We start from the raw sequence: 15,735 nt of genomic DNA on the forward strand, positions 1-15,735 counted from the left end.
ATTTCCCCACCATGTTATAGTTCTGGGTGGAGATTTTAATTTGCCGGATATAGACTGGGAGACTCAAACGTTTGTACGGGTGGCAGGGACAAAGAATTCTGTGAAATTTTTTAAAGTGCTTTATCTGAAAATTACCTTGAGCAGTTATACATAGAACCGACTCGTGGCAATAACATATTAGACCTTCTGGTGACAAACAGACCAGAACTATCTGAAACAGCTAACGCATAACAGGGAATCAGTGATCAAAAAGCGGTTACTGCATTGACGATTTCAGCCATAAATAGAAATATTAAAAAAGGTAGGAATGTTTTTCTGTTTAGCAAAATTGACAAAAAGCAGATTACAGAGTACCTGACGGCTCAACACAAAAGTTTTGTCTCAAGTACAGATAGTGTTGAGGATCAGTGGACAAAGTTCAAAACCATTGTACAATATGTGATAGATGAGTATGTGCCAAGCAATATCATAAGAGATGGAAAAGAGCCACCGTGGTACAACTACAGAGTTAGGAAACTGTTGCAGAAGCAAAGGCAACTTCACAGCGAACATAAACATAGCCAAAGCCTTGCTGTCAAACAAAAATTACACAAAGCGAAATGTAGTGTGAGGAGGGCTATGTGATAGGTGTTCAATGAATTTGAAAGTAAAGTTCTGTGTACTGACTTGGCAGAAAATCCTAAGAAATTTTGGTCTTATGTCAAAGTGGTAGGTGGATCAAAACAAAATGGTACTGAAACAGAGGATGACAGACTAAAGGCCAAAATACTAAATGTCTATTTCCAAAGCTGTTTCACAGAGGAAGACTGCACTGTAGTTCCTTTTCGAGATAGCTTCACAGAGGACAAAATGGTAGATATCAAAATAAATGACAAGGGAATAGAGAAACAAAATCGCTCAAAAGAGGAAAGGCCACTGGACCTGACGGGATACTAGTTCAATTTTACTCAAAGTACACAAAGGAACTTGCCCCCCCTTCTTGCAGCTGTGTACCGTAGGTCTCTAGAAGGGCGTAGCGATCCAAAGGATTGGAAAAGGGCACAGGCCATCCCCATTTTCAAGAAGGGACGTTGAACAGATTTGCAGAACTATAGACCTATATCTCTAACGTCGATCAGTTGTAGAGTTTTGGAGCACGTATTATGTTTGAGTATAATGACTTATCTGGAGTCTAGAAATCTACTCTGTAGGAATCGGCATGGGTTTCAAAAAAAGACGGTCGTGTGAAACCCAGCTCGCGCTATTTGTCCACGACACCCAGAGGGCCATAGACACAGGCTCCCAGGTAGATACCGTGTTTCTTGACTTCCGCAAGGCATTCGATACAGTTCCCCATAGCCATTTAATGAACAAAGTAAGAGCATATGGACTATCAGGCCAATTGTGTGATTGGACTGAAGAGTTCCTAGATAACAGAATGCAGCATGTCATTCTCAATGGAGAGAAGTCTTCCGAAGTAAGAGTGATTTCAGGTGTGCCACAGGGGAGTGTCATAGGACCGTTGCTATTCAAAATATACATAAATGACCTTGTGGATGACATCGGAAGTTCACTGAGGCTTTTTGCGGATGATGATGTGTTATATTGAGAGCTTGTAACAATGGAAAATTGGACGGAAATGCACGAGGATCTGCAGCGAATTGAGGCATGGTGCAGGGAATGGCAATTGACTCTCAATGTAGACAAGTGTAATTTTCTGCGAATACATAGAAAGAAAGATCCCTTATCATTTAGCTACAAAATAGCAGGTCAGCAACTGGAAGCAGTTAATTCCATAAATTATCTGGGAGTACACATTAGGAGTGATTTAAAATGGAATGATCATATAAAGTTCACCGTTGGTAAAGCAGATGCCAGACAGATTCATTGGAAGAATCCTAAGGAAATGCAATCCGAAAACAAAGGAAGTAGGTTACAGTACGGTTGTTTGTCCACTGCTTGAATACTGCTCAGCAGTGTGGGATCCGTACCAGATAGGGTTGATAGAAGATATAGAGAAGATCCAACGGAGAGCAGCGCGCTTCATTACAGGATCATTTAGTTATCACAAAAGCGTTACAGAGATGATAGATAAACTCCAGTGGAAGACTCTGCAGGAGAGACGCTCAGTAGCTCAGTACGGGCTTTTGTTGAGGTTTCGAGAACATACATTCACCAAGGAGTCAAGCAGTATATTGCTCCCTCCTACGTATATCTCGCAAAGAGACCATGGGGATAAAATCAGAGAGATTAGAGCCCACACAGAAGCATACCAACAATCCTCCTTTCCATGAACAATACGAGACTGGAATAGAGGGGAGAACTGATACTCTCCGCCACACACTGTCGGGTGGCTTGCTAACTATGGATGTAGATGTACACAGATTGTATTAGCACAGGTAAACTACAAGTGGTACCTTAAATCATTAAGTCTGAAAAATGTATTATTTTCTATGGCACTGCCCACAGAATATGATGAATGAGTTAGTTATGTGGTACGAATACGTTTCACTCAAACCCTATACATCAAGAATGTTTAGTAATTTTGATAGGATAAGAATAACAATCTAGCATGAATATTCTATTCTATTTATAGATCAAAAGGAAATCATACACATGGATGGATCTGATACAAAAACATCGGATCTAATACATAATACTTTTGTATTTCTTTTTGAAGGAACCAAACAGGATGGAGATAGATCGATTTTTTTTTTCTGTGATTGTGACGTCAACTCCCAAGACCTACGTTTCAGCATCCACATATGACTTTAATGTGCTGAAATTTTAATGGGATACTTTGAAGGTATGCAGAAAGTTCCTCTTAACATGAAACAAGAATTAATTCTCACAGAAAATGCTACAGGGAGTAACTTTTACATCCAAGGCACTGATGAAACACACAATCTTGTAACTCACAAATCAATATGGAAGGTCCCACCCATTTCTGTAAATGATCAAGAATGTCTGAAATTATTAAACATTATCAACAGATGGGTTGCATTACCATTAACCTTTATTTCATGGGATTTGCTCAAACATGTACCACTACTGCCTTCTTCAAATTATGTATGGACTTTAAAAGCAGTGTTGCAGTTTTAATCACCTTGACATATCATACTCATATATCACCTTGATATATCAGACAAGCTGTAAAATGAATCCCGCAAATAATTCTGGTAAATTTGATCACTGCAAGTGAATGGATGCAAAGATGTTTTTGAACAACGCTTTCTAACCATCTGTTAACCTTCAACATGGTTATAGAGAGACATATACACTCAGATATACAACATGTATGCAAAATTTCCTAATTTGTATTATGAAAGTGCTAAAGATGGTTGATGTGTGTTCTAAAAGGACACTATTTTCTAACAACCTTCTTTGTATAAATAGGTGATACCAAAAGGTATTGTAAATCTTACATAGGTTACAATTATCTCAGCTGTTTCACTAAAAGAATTTCATACAATTTTTGTATGATGTATTATATTTCAGGCTAAAATGTATAAAAAGAAATTAATTGTTAGAATAAATATGTACAGTTAAAATTACTCCTTTTACAAATATTTGAAGCTACGGAATGTCTGGCATACTTAAAATTCATATTATTCATTGCTCATTCTAACACTAATTACTAAGTTTATTTCTGGAACCATTTAATATGATTTGATTTGAGTTTTTATTGGTTCAGTTTTATCACATAGCACAAATTGTACAATTGATATTTATAAAATAATGATTTAACTTTGTGAAATACTACTTTTGTCAAGAAATTATGTAAATTCTTTTGCTTTGCAAACTGTCTTGAGTACTGTAAGTACCTCAGAATGAGTGAGTAGTAGTGGGCATGCCTCTGATGGAAAAGCATTTATTTTTCATTTTTGTGAACAACAATGTAATCTTTGATTTTTTGAAAATGGGGATTGTGGAGTCAGTGTGACATAGAAGGATGGGGTAAAATAGTCATAGCAACAGAAAGAATTTCATCAACTGTTCAGTTCAACAGGACTGCATAATGTTACAAAAAAATTATAGCCTCAAGAATGTACCCCTAGATGCGAATACTGCATCCAACAAGAAGAGAAAATGAAGGTAAGTAAAAAGTTTCTCTTTTGTATGTCTTAAACCTCTCGAAGCTTTTGAAACTAATGAAGACACTAAGAAGAATTTAATGGTGATGTGTGGGAGAGTAAGATTACAATGTCAAACATTAGAGGGTTAAGGAATGCAGCACCTAGTGTTGTATTTGATTGCTCCAAACAGAACAAATCTTTAAAAACTATGTTACTGAAGTAATAATTTTGTTTGAAGCTAATAAACACTTTTCTTGAAAAACATCAATATAAGCTTTAATTATACTTGAGTGTTTATTCAGTTAGCACTAGCTAAATACATTAGTACAAAGTTCCATTAGTGAAAATGTGAGGTTTTAGCCTTAGAAGTGTTTCTTTCATGGTGCTTGGAGAGGAGAGATGTATTATCCCAACATACAACACAGTCTTAACAGATGAATACCATTTAGTGTAATGAAGTGTGCAAACAGATGACACAGCTCACTGACACGCAGACAATTTCCATAGACTTGAATGGGACACCGATGGTATCCATGTTCAAAACCTATGATCATTCACATAGTATTTTCTGTGTAAAAGTAGGCAAAAAGCTTGTTGGCCATGGGTTACTATGTTTCAGTGAGCTGAAGTGTGCGACATAAAAGATGAGGATGTTTGACACTGCACAGTTTGACATCTTTAAGTGAAATTTAAGAATGCATATAATAATGTACAACTACTGCTAAAAATGGCCAGAAAAAAAATTTTTTTTGTTTAAAGCTGTTTTACTCAACATGCTCATACAGGCTGTTCAAGCCTGTAAGCAAGTGACTGGAAAAATGTGACCCACTTTTCGCTCCCAGTACACTTAACAAGGCTTAAACATTTTCTGAAGCAACTGTGAATGCTTTTCCAGAACAGCAAGAAAGTTTTTAAAAAATTTAACTCTTCTGTAATATTCAGTCTGTTCTTGGAGGAATGTAGACACATTAATAACTTGAATACAGGGTACTAATATCCCCCAATAATATTTAATAGTTTGTTATGAGCCAGCTTTCAGCTTCTCACGTCATCTCCAGATTTTTAATTTAACACTAAACAGATAGTCCACGTAAGTTGTGCAGAAATTCATAGCTGTAGAAAGATATGTGGTAATTTATGAGTATATTGACACAAAACACAACCATGATGCAGCACCTAGAGAGACTGAACAAATAAACCCTACATTACAGTATATTCAAATAATAATACTATGTGAATGTACAACACAGAAATGTTTGACAACTGAGCAGTGGCACAGGCCACCATGTCATACTGACAAACTGGTGAATGTGATCAACAGAGAAAATAAAGGGACGGGGAGAAAGACATCCATGGAATGTGGGAAAGGAATAGTTGTAACAATCTTATTATCTAATTTACTACATTACTTGAAATTCCAGTCATTAATAAACACCAATCAAAGAAACTTGACCTGGTCCTTAATTACCAAAAACAGTTGCATTACTCACTCTTATCAAGGTAGCAGCCACTTGTTACTCCTCTTACCATTAGATAATAAGCGTGTTACAACTGTTCCAATCCATATACCACAAAATTCTTTCTCCACCTCCCTTTATTTGGTCTCTCTATCACATTCATCAGTTTGTCCATATGACAGGGTGGCTTCAGCCACTCCTCATTTCTGTGTTGTACAGTCACATTCCCCCCACCCCTCATGAACCATAGACCTTGTCATCGGTGGGGAAGCTTGTGCGCCTCAGCGATACAGATAGACATACCGTAGGTGCAACCACAACGGATGGGTATCTGTTGAGAGGCCAGACAAACGTGTGGTTCCTGAATAGGGGCAGCAGCCTTTTGATTGACTGATCTGGCCTTGTAACACTAACCAAAACGGCCTTGCTGTGCTGGTACTGCAAACAGCTGAAAGCAAGGGGAAACTATGGCTGTAATTTTTCCCGAGGGCATGCAGCTTTACTGTATGAATAAATGATGGTGTCCTCTTGGGTAAAATATTCCGGAGGTAAAATAGTCCCGCATTCGGAACTCCGGGCGGGGACTACTCAGGAGGACGTCGTTATCAGGAGAAAGAAAACTGGCGTTCTATGGATCGGAGCGTGGAATGTCAGATCCCTTAATCGCAAAGGTAGGTTAGAAAATTTAAAAATGGAAATGGATAGGTTAAAGTAGGATATAGTTGGAATTAGTGAAGTTCAGTGGCAGGAGAAACAAGACTTTTGGTCAGGTGAATACAGGGTTATAAATACAAAATCAAATAGGGGTAATGCAGGAGTAGGTTTAATAATGAATAAAACAATAGGAATACGGGTAAGCTACTACAAACAACACAGCGAACGCATTGTTGTGGCCAAGATAGACATGAAGCCCACGCCTACGACAGTAGTACAAGTCTATATGCCAACTAGCTCTGCAGATGACGAAGAAATTGAAGAACTGTATGATGAGATAAAAGAAACTATTCAGATAGTGAAGGGAGACGAAAATTTAATACTTATGTGCGACTGGAGTTCGGTAGCAGGAAAAGGGAGAGAAGGAAACGTAGTAGGTGAATACGGATTGGGGGTAAGAAATGAAAGAGGAAGCCGCCTGGTAGAATTTTGCGCAGAGCATAACTTAATCTACATCTACATCTATACTCCGCGAGCCACCTTACGGTGTGTGGCGGAGGGTACTTATTGTACCACTATCTGATCCCCCCTTCCCTGTTCCATTCACGAATTGTGCGTGGGAAGAACGACTGCTTGTAAGTCTCCGTATTTGCTCTAATTTCTCGGATCTTTTCGTTGTGATCATTACGCGAGATATATGTGGGCGGTAGTAATATGTTGCCCATCTCTTCCCGGAATGTGCTCTCTCGTAATTTCGATAATAAACCTCTCCGTATTGCGTAACGCCTTTCTTGAAGTGTCCGCCATTGGAGCTTGTTCAGCATCTCCGTAACGCTCTCGCGCTGACTAAATGTCCCCATGACGAATCGCGCTGCTTTTCGCTGGATCATGTCTATCTCTTCTATTAATCCAACCTGGTAGGGGTCCCATACTGATGAGCAATACTCAAGAATCGGACGAACAAGCGTTTTGTAAGCTACTTCTTTCGTCGATGAGTCACATTTTCTTAGAATTCTTCCTATGAATCTCAACCTGGCGCCTGCTTTTCCCACTATTTGTTTTATGTGATCATTCCACTTCAGATCGCTCCGGATAGTAACTCCTAAGTATTTTACGGTCGTTACCGCTTCCAATGATTTACCACCTATGGCATAATCGTACTGGAATGGATTTCTGCCCCTATGTATGCGCATTATATTACATTTATCTACGTTTAGGGAAAGCTGCCAGCTGTCGCACCATTCATTAATCCTCTGCAGGTCTTCCTGGAGTACGTACGAGTCTTCTGATGTTGCTACTTTCTTGTAGACAACCGTGTCATCTGCAAATAGCCTCACGGAGCTACCGATGTTGTCAACTAAGTCATTTATGTATATTGTAAACAATAAAGGTCCCATCACGCTTCCTTGCGGTACTCCCGAAATTACCTCTACATCTGCAGATTTTGAACCGTTAAGAATGACATGTTGTGTTCTTTCTTCTAGGAAATCCTGAATCCAATCACAAACCTGGTCCGATATTCCGTAAGCTCGTATTTTTTTCACTAAACGTAAGTGCGGAACCGTATCAAATGCCTTCCTGAAGTCCAGGAATACGGCATCAATCTGCTCGCCAGTGTCTACGGCACTGTGAATTTCTTGGACAAATAGGGCGAGCTGAGTTTCACATGATCTCTGTTTGCGGAATCCATGTTGGTTATGATGAAGGAGATTTGTATTATCTAAGAACGTCATAATACGAGAACATAAAACATGTTCCATTATTCTACAACAGATTGACGTAAGCGAAATAGGCCTATAATTATTCGCATCTGATTTATGCCCCTTCTTGAAAATGGGAACGACCTGCGCTTTCTTCCAGTCGCTAGGTACTTTACGTTCTTTCAGAGATCTACGATAAATTGCTGATAGAAAGGGGGCAAGTTCTTTAGCATAATCACTGTAGAATCTTACGGGTATCTCGTCTGGTCCGGATGCTTTTCCGCTACTAAGTGATAGCAGTTGTTTTTCAATTCCGATATCGTTTATTTCAATATTTTCCATTTTGGCGTCCGTGCGACGGCTGAAGTCAGGGACCGTGTTACGATTTTCCGCAGTGAAACAGTTTCGGAACACTGAATTCAGTATTTCTGCCTTTCTTCGGTCGTCCTCTGTTTCGGTGCCATCGTGGTCAACGAGTGACTGAATAGGGGATTTAGATCCGCTTACCGATTTTACATATGACCAAAACTTTTTAGGGTTCTTGTTTAGATTGTTTGCCAATGTTTTATGTTCGAATTCGTTGAATGCTTCTCTCATTGCTCTCTTTACGCTCTTTTTCGCTTCGTTCAGCTTTTCCTTATCAGCTATGATTCGACTACTCTTAAACCTATGATGAAGCTTTCTTTGTTTCCGTAGTACCTTTCGTACATGATTGTTATACCACGGTGGATCTTTCCCCTCGCTTTGGACCTTAGTCGGTACGAACTTATCTAAGGCGTACTGGACGATGTTTCTGAATTTTTTCCATTTTTGTTCCACATCCTCTTCCTCAGAAATGAACGTTTGATGGTGGTCACTCAGATATTCTGCGATTTGTGCCCTATCACTCTTGTTAAGCAAATATATTTTCCTTCCTTTCTTGGCATTTCTTATTACACTTGTAGTCATTGATGCAACCACTGACTTATGATCACTGATACCCTCTTCTACATTCACGGAGTCGAAAAGTTCCGGTCTATTTGTTGCTATGAGGTCTAAAACGTTAGCTTCACGAGTTGGTTCTCTAACTATCTGCTCGAAGTAATTCTCGGACAAGGCAGTCAGGATAATGTCACAAGAGTCTCTGTCCCTGGCTCCAGTTCTGATTGTGTGACTATCCCATTCTATACCTGGTAGATTGAAGTCTCCCCCTATTACAATAGTATGATCACGAAACTTCTTCACGACGTTCTGCAGGTTCTCTCTGAGGCGCTCAACTACTACGGTTGCTGATGCAGGTGGTCTATAGAAGCATCCGACTATCATATCTGACCCACCTTTGATACTTAACTTAACCCAGATTATTTCACATTCGCATTCGCTAATAACTTCACTGGATATTATTGAATTCTTTACTGCTATAAATACTCCTCCACCATTGGCGTTTATCCTATCCTTGCGGTATATATTCCATTCTGTGTCTAGGATTTCGTTACTGTTCACTTCCGGTTTTAACCAACTTTCCGTTCCTAATACTATATGCGCACTATTTCCTTCAATAAGAGATACTAATTCAGGAACCTTGCCCTGGATACTCCTGCAGTTTACCAATATTACGTTGACTTTTCCTGTTTTTGGTCTCTGAGGACGGACGTTCTTTATCAACGATGATGATGTCCTCTCTGGTAAGCCGTCAGGTATTTTATCGTTTCGCCCAAGGGGGGGTCCCTCTAACCTAAAAAACCCCCGTGTGCACGCCACACGTACTCTGCTACCCTAGTAGCTGCTTCCGGTGTGTAGTGCACGCCTGACCTGTCTAGGGGGGCCCTACAGTTCTCCACCCAATAACGGAGGTCGATGAATTTGCAACCATTATAGTCGCAGAGTCGTCTGAGCCTCTGGTTTAGACCCTCCACACGGCTCCAAACCAGAGGACCGCGATCGACTCTGGGCACTATGCTGCAGATATTAAGCTCAGCTTGCACTCCGCGTGCGATGCTGGTTGTCTTCACCAAATCAGCCAGTCGCCGGAAGGAACCAAGGATGGCCTCAGAACCCAAGCGGCAGGCGTCATTCGTTCCGACATGTGCTACTATCTGCAGCCGGTCACACCCAGTGCGTTCAATAGCTGCCGGAAGGGCCTCCTCCACATTACGGACGAGACCCCCCGGCAAGCACACCGAGTGCACACTGGCATTCTTCCCCGACCTACCCGCTATTTTCCTAAGGGGCTCCATAACCCGCCTAACGTTGGAGCTCCCTATAACTAATAGGCCCGCCCTCTGTGACTGTCGGGACCTTGCCGGAGAATCGGCCACTGGCCCAACAGGCGAGGCATCCTGTGGTGGCTCGGAAACGATGTCATCACCACTAGGAAGTACCCCGTACCTGTTGGAAAGGGGTAAGGCAGCTGCCACGCGGCCAGATCCCACCTTCGCCTTTCGGCCAGGCACGCGCGAGCCCACCACTGTCCGCCATTCACCCTGGAGTGATGGCTGACCGGTAAGATGCTCACTGCCGGAAGACGCAGCGACATCAGGGGTTCCATGCGATTCCAAGGCCACCGAAGTAGGCATAGGTCTCACCACAGTTGCCCCAACGCCACTACGAGCCGACGCCTGCGCCTCGAGCTCGATGAGCCTAACAGACAAAGCCTCCACCTGCCCCCGAAGAGTGGCCAATTCTCCTTGCGTCCGCTCACAACAACCACAGTCCCTACACATGACTATGTTTACCCTACAAGCGAACGGTGTACTCGCCTTATTAGCAGCAGGAAATCGAAGTGCTCTCTCACTGACGGTCTAACCGACACTGAGCTGTTCTAACCAAACAAACAAAAGCCTGTACGATACGAGGGTCGATAGCAACGGCGATACTGTACACTACACTGTTATTAAAATAAAAGGTTGTGTCTAGTAGGCACTCAAACACGCAAGAAATTACAAAAATAAAATAGTAACTACCCAGATAACTGAAATAAGCTAACACTTGATTCAAGAATCATCAAAGAAAGTTGTATACATGGAAGAACCCTGGAGATACTAAAAGGTATCAGATAGATTATATAATGGTAAGACAGAGATTTAGGAACCAGGTTTTAAATTGTAAGACATTTCCAGGGGCAGAAGTGGATCCTAACCACAATCTATTGGTTATGAACTGTAGATTAAAACTGAAGAAACTGCAAAAACGTGGGAATTTAAGGAAATGGGACCTGGATAAACTGACAAAACCAGAGGTTGTACAGAGTTTCAGGGAGGGCATAAGGGAACAATTGACAAGAATGGGGGAAAGAAATACAGTAGAAGAAGAATGGGTAGCATTGAGGGATGAAGTAGTGAAGGCAGCAGAAGATCAAGTAGGTAAAAAGACGAGGGCTATTAGAAATCCTTGGGTGACAGAAGAAATATTGAATTTAATTGACAAAAGGAGAAAATATAAAAATGCAGTAAATGAAGCAGGCAAAAAGGAATTCAAATGCCTCAAAAATGAGATCGACAGGAAGTGCAATATGGCTAAACAGGAATGGCTAGAGGACAAATTTAAGGTTGTAGAGGCTTATCTCACTAGAGGTAAGATAGATACTGCCTACAGGAAAATTGAAGAGGCCTTTGGAGAAAAGAGAACGACTTTTATGAATATCAAGAGCTCAGATGGAAACCCAGTTCTAAGCAAAGAAGGGAAAGCAGAAAGGTGGAAGGAGTATATAGAGGATCAATACAAGGGCGATGTACTTGAGGACAATATTATGGAAATGGAAGAGGATGTAGATGAAGATGAAATGGGAGATACGATACTGCGTGGAGAGTTTGACAGAGCACTGAAAGACCTGAGTTGAAACAAGGCCCCGAGAGTAGACAACATTCCATTAGAACTACTGACAGCCTTGGGAGAGCCAGTCCTGACAAAACTCTACCATCTGGTGAGCAAAATGTACGAGACAGGCGAAATACCCTCTGACTTCAAGAAGAATACAATAATTCCAATCCCAAAGAATGCAGGTGTTGACAGATGTGAAAATTACCGAACTATCAGTTTCATAACTCACAGCTGCAAAATACTAACGCGAATTATTTACAGACAAATGGAAAAACTGGTAGAAGCCAACCTTAGGGAAGATCAGTTTGGATTCCATAGAAATGTTGGAGCACGTGAGGCAATACTGATCTTACGACTTATCTTAGAAGAAAGATTAAGGAAAGGCAAACCTACATTTCTAGCATTTGTAGACTTAAAGAAAGCTTTTGACAATGTTGATTGGAATACTCTCTTTCAAATTCTAAAGGTGGCAGAGGTAAAATACAGTGAGCAAAAGGCTATTTACAAACTGTACAGAAGTCAGATGGCAGTTGTAAGAGTCGAGGGGTCATGAAAATGAAGCATTGGTTGGGAAGGGAGTGAGACAGGGTTGTAGCCTATCCCTGATGCTATTAAATCTGTATATTGTGCAAGCAGTAAAGGGAACAAAAGAAAAATTCGGAGTAGGTATTAAAATCCATGGAGAAGAAATAAAAACTTTGAGGTTCGCCGATGACATTGTAATTGTGTCAAAGCAAAGGACTTGGAAGAGCAGTTGAATGGAATGGACATTGTCTTGAATGGAGGATATAAGATGAACATCAATAAAAGCAAAACGAGAGTAAAGGAATGTAGTCGAATTAAGTCGGGTGATGCTGAGGGAATTAGATTAGGAAGTGAGACACTTAAAGCAGTAAAGAAGTTTTGCTATTTGGGGAGCAAAATAACTAATTATGGTCGAAGTAGAGAGGATATAAAACGTTGACTGGCAATGGCAAGGAAAGCGTTTCTGAAGAAGAGAAATTTGTTAACATCGGGTATAGATTTAACTGTCAGGAAGTCCTTTCTGAAAGTATATGTATGGAGTGTAGCCATGTATGGAAGTGAAACATGGATTATAAATAGTTTGGACAAGAAGAGAATAGAAGCTTTTGAAATGTGGTACTACAGAAGAATGCTGAAGATTAGATGGGTAGATCACATAACTAATGAGGAACCACTGAATAGAATTGGGGAGAAGAGGAGTTTGTGGCACAGCTTGACTAGAAGGAGGGATCAGTTAGCAGGACACTTTCTGATGCATCAGGAGATCACAAATTTAGCATTGGAGGGCAGCGTGGAGGGTAAAAATCATAGAATGAGACCAAGAGAAGAATACACTAAGCAGATTCAGAAGGATGTAGGTTGCAGTAGGTACTGGGAGATGAAGAAGCTTGCACAGGATAGAGTAGCACGGAGAGCTGCATCAAACAAGTCTCAGGACTGAAGACCACAACAACAACAACATTAACATTGTTTTAATATCTGAATATTCTGTAATGTAGGGTTTATTTGTTCAGTCTCTTTAGGTGTTGCATCATACATGTCATTCTCTATTGATATACTCATAAATTACCACATGACTTTGTACAGCTATAAATTATTGCTGAAGTTGTGTGGATTTTCCATTTAGTATTAAAATATCTGACAATGGTCTAAGAATCTGGAAGCTGATTCCTAACAAACGAATAAATATTATTGTGGAACATTGGCACTTTGTATGCGAGTTATTCAAAGTTGAATAGCTTGTGTTAATACTCACCACTGCTGCAGCATCAAATGCTAATTGCAAAAAAAAAAAAAAAAAAGGACAAACTCTGCAATGAATATAGATCACAAGTAATTCTACACACACATTAGGTTCTTTGAAGTACAGTACATATACTAAGATATCTGTATACTTGTTTTTTTTTACAGAACTTCTTGCAAAGGATTTCCTCCCTCTCCTTAGCTGGAATTTTTTTGGCCTGCAATGATAAGTGCATAAGACTACCCAATGGCAGTGATGTTACTATTTCCCATCATGAAGTGATGATGAAGGCAAATCCCTGGACTCATTGTCATATTCGTGATCATTATTTATTTATTCATACTCTTGATTTATAGACATGTCAACCTACAAAGCTTAATCTACACTGAACAGCCAAAGAAACCAGTATACCTGCCCAATATTGTGTAAGTCCTCCCCCCACGAGCATGGAGAAGTGCTGCAACATGATGTGGCATGGACTCTACCAATGTCTGAAGTAGTGCTGGAGGGATTCGACACCATGAACCCTGCAGGGCTGTCCATAAATCCATAACAGTATGAGAGGGTGGAGATTTCTTCTGAACAGCATGTTGCAAGGTATCTCAGATATGCTCAATGATGTCCAAATGTTTAAACTCTGAAGAGTGTTCCTGGAGCCACTCTGCACTGATTCTGGATGTTTTTTGTTTTGGTTTTCGGGTGCAAAACTGCTATGGTCATTAGCACCCGGTCTGTGACTTGTGAAAAGGTAAAAAACGAAAATGGAAACTAGCAGCAATGGGAACGAAACTCAAAAAATTGGAGAAACTAAAAGCAGATGGAAAGCTTAAAAACCACTACAGAAAGGGGTTGGTTGTCCCCAAAAAGAGCTTCAAATGACTGACGTCATATCACTGGCACTAATAAACTCGAGAACGCGATCTGCTGAGCGCGTGACATCTGCTGAAATGTACACTATTTCAGGCGACAGCTGTAGACGGGTGCGTAACGGAGTAAAATTGGGGCACTCAATTAAAAGGTGTCTTACCGTCCACAGCTGAGAGCAGTGGGGACAGAGTGGGGGAGGATCGCCGCTTAAAAGATGTCGATGGCTAAAAAGACAGTGGCCTATCCAGAGTCTAGTTAAAATTACCTCCTCCCGATGACGCGTTCGGGACGAAGAGGTCCAAGCACAGGGAAGAGCTTTCACACATCGTAATTTATTATGGGGAATTGTCGACCAATGCGCGTGCCATGAAAGAACAACACTACGACATAAAATACTCTGTAGATCGGTGAAGGGAATCATGCGAATAGCAGACCAAAGAAGAGAAACTGCAGCCTAGGCCGCTATATCGGCTGCCTCATTTCCACAGATACCAACGTGTCCTATGATCCAGAGGAACATCACCGAGACGCCCCCCCAAGTGGAGCAAGTGGAAGCAGTCCTGAATCTGGTGGACCAGAGGGTGGAAAGGGTAGAGAGCTTGGAGACTGAGGAGAGAGCTGAGAGAATCTGAACAGAAAACATACTGTATCCGCTGATGGCGACGGATGTATTGGACAGCCTGGAAAACAGCGTAAAGCTCCGCAGTATAAACCGAACACTGGTCGGGAAGCCGAAATCGATTTGGGGTGTCGCCAACAATATAGGCACTCCCTACAACAAATGATGTTTTTGAGCCGTCAGTGTAAATAAATGTGGCTTCCTTCATTTGTGCACATAGTGCAGAAAATGCCCGATGATAAACAAGTGAAGGGGTACCATCCCTGGGAAACTGACAAAAGTCACGGAGCAGGCAGGTCCTGGGGATGGAGCCAAGGCGGTGCTGCACCCAAAGTTGTCAAGAAAGTTTTAGGAAAGCGGAAGGAAAGAGAATGGAGCAGTTGATGGAAGTGAATTCCCGGTGGTAGTAGGGAGGAAGGGTGGCCTGCATACCCTAAATCCAAGGAGGCGTCAAGAAAAATGTCATGGGCCAGATTAGCAGGCATGGAAGACAGATGGCTAGCATGACGACTCAGAAGGACAGTGAGGGTTCAGCAGTCTCAGCATAAAGGCTTTCCACAGGGCTGGTCTAAAAAGCTCCAGACACTAAACGTAATCCACGGTGGTGGATTGAGTTGAGACGCCGAAGAATAGACGGCCAAGCAGAGGAGTAAACTATGCTGCCATAGTACAATTTCGAGTGCACTAAGGGGCGATAGAGACAGAGAAGGACCACTCTGTCCGCTACCCTGGAGGTACCATTCAGGACATCGAGGGTGTTGAGGAATCGCAGACAGCGAGCCGAAAGATAGGATACGTGGGAGGACCAGCACAGTTT

Source organism: Schistocerca nitens, unplaced genomic scaffold, assembly GCF_023898315.1.
Source record: "Schistocerca nitens isolate TAMUIC-IGC-003100 unplaced genomic scaffold, iqSchNite1.1 HiC_scaffold_351, whole genome shotgun sequence".
Classification (NCBI taxonomy): domain Eukaryota; kingdom Metazoa; phylum Arthropoda; class Insecta; order Orthoptera; family Acrididae; genus Schistocerca; species Schistocerca nitens.